The following is a 2,007-nucleotide window of genomic DNA, read 5'->3' on the forward strand; positions in this document are numbered from 1 at the left end:
CACTCGCGTCTGGCACAAGAGAGCGGCATGTTTAGAAAGCCATGTAAAATTAATGTAAGTTCAACTTTTAAAAAACATGTCTCAAGACTTTATGGTGGTTTTTCCCCATCCCACTGTATCTCATGTTTTTAAATGAAGAAAGTAGCCTACTCTTTGTGATTGGTTTTTGGTCCTTTGTATTAAACTATACATGCATGCATGGTGCTGTTTTTCTTCTAATTTTTTAAGCAACATTATTAATTATATATGGTTTATAAACATTATGCACTTTTTTTTCAAAGATTGTTGAGTTATTTTATTACGCTTTGAAGAAACGTGCATAATATTTTGCGCGATGCGCCCTCTTGTGGCCTCAGGAGAGAAGCCAAAAGCTTTTTTCCCCTAACTGAAATTATGCTTTTTAAATTCGAATATAATTCAAATTTTTATAATATTTAAGTAGAAAATTCGAATTTAGTTTTTCAGTCATTTTGACAGCCCTACAGTGGAGTAGGTAAAACATGCAAGAAGATGGGATTGAACTTTTAACTTGAGCGCAGTGTTTTTAGAATGGCGTTTCATGCACGAGACACTGCAAGAGACGTGAGCGCAACAGTCAAATACATCCATGTTTACACAGAAAAAACAATGGAAAAGCAGCACAATCGAATAAAAAAAAACCTGTAAAGAACTACTACTGTATGACTGATATTTCATGTTTGCATCATGGTGACAGGCTGAAAGCTGCTGTTTTTACAGAACATGTATAGTTAAAGGGGTCATATGATGCTGCTAAAAAGAACATTATTTTGTGTATTTGGTGTAATGAAATGTTTATGCGGTTTAAAGTAAAAAAAAAAACACATTATTTTCCACATACTGTACATTAAGAAAGTGATTTGTTTAACATTTACATCATGTTGACAACATGTGTGCTGCACTTGGAATAGAATTTTCTTTAAAGGGTTAATAAAGAAAAAGTTACTTGAATCATGTTGTAGTTACATTTTCAAGTTGACTAGTTAAAAATCATAAAAAAATCGAGAATCGGTTCAGCACTACTTCCACACAATTAAAGTGCATTAAGTACAAAAATAGTTGTTCCAATTTAGCAGACTTTAAGTGTACCAGTTTAGTGTATACCAAAAGTATATAAATATGTAAATTTATTTGTAGTATACTTAGCATAAAATAAATGTATTTCAAATACATTTTTGTATATTTATTTTTCACTAGGGTAGATACAATATATACTGCTAAATGCAATCTTTCACATAAATATATCACACTCTAAACATTTTGAAAATCAGGTTTTTGAGAAGTGGAAAGAGGAGCATGACAGTATCCTTAAAGACAGTGTAAGGCAAAAGAAACTACAGCAGGTCAAAGAAAAAGAAGAGAGAAAGATTGACTCCATCTCTGCATTCGCTCAATGGTATGAAAGATACATTTTTAATTGTATACATAACACTAATTTATTCATTTGTTTTGTTAATTAGCACATGTTTAGTCATGCTCAAGTCACTCAAGCCATTATGTATTGCTTAAAATGTAAATGTGCTCGCTTTGTAAAGCCTCAGGTTACAGACTGACATTAATAACTGTGCTGTTGTGCAGAACTTGACTTTCCGTTAATTGCTTTACATATTACAGGAGTGACCAAAAGAAGGATGTTATTGAAGAGAAGTTAAGGGCAGAACGCAAGAAGGAGAAGATAAAGGAAGTGGAGGAGAAATATGAAAAGGAGGAAAAAGAAAAAATGGCCTTGGAGATGTATGAGAAATGGCTGGTATGTTACAGCAAATTTCTGCACAAGTTAATGAATAGACAACCTGCCTTGAAGTTTACATGCTATTTCTCAATCAAATGCATCAATCTGCTCTGTAAAAAAAAGTTTTAGAAAATAATACGTATCCATGACTATGCTTAAGTTGTTCTTCTTAAGCTAAAAGATCAAACTAACTAAATCACCTGTCAAACGTCATTTGCCAATTAATTGTTTCATTATACAGATTATTATTATTATAA

General features: G+C 32.0%; 1 long non-coding RNA gene across 1 annotated transcript; it reads left to right on the forward strand.

Moving 5' to 3' along the window:
* Positions 1–1,347: 1,347 nt before the first annotated feature.
* On the forward strand, positions 1,348–1,768 carry LOC107572198 (uncharacterized). Its single transcript, XR_001607294.1, has 2 exons — positions 1,348–1,414; positions 1,633–1,768. It is a non-coding gene; the product is annotated as an uncharacterized lncRNA (long non-coding RNA).
* The last annotated feature ends 239 nt before the right edge of the window (positions 1,769–2,007 follow it).

This window comes from Sinocyclocheilus grahami, unplaced genomic scaffold, assembly GCF_001515645.1.
Source record: "Sinocyclocheilus grahami isolate Dianchi unplaced genomic scaffold, SAMN03320097.WGS_v1.1 scaffold1716.1, whole genome shotgun sequence".
Lineage (NCBI taxonomy): Eukaryota > Metazoa > Chordata > Actinopteri > Cypriniformes > Cyprinidae > Sinocyclocheilus > Sinocyclocheilus grahami.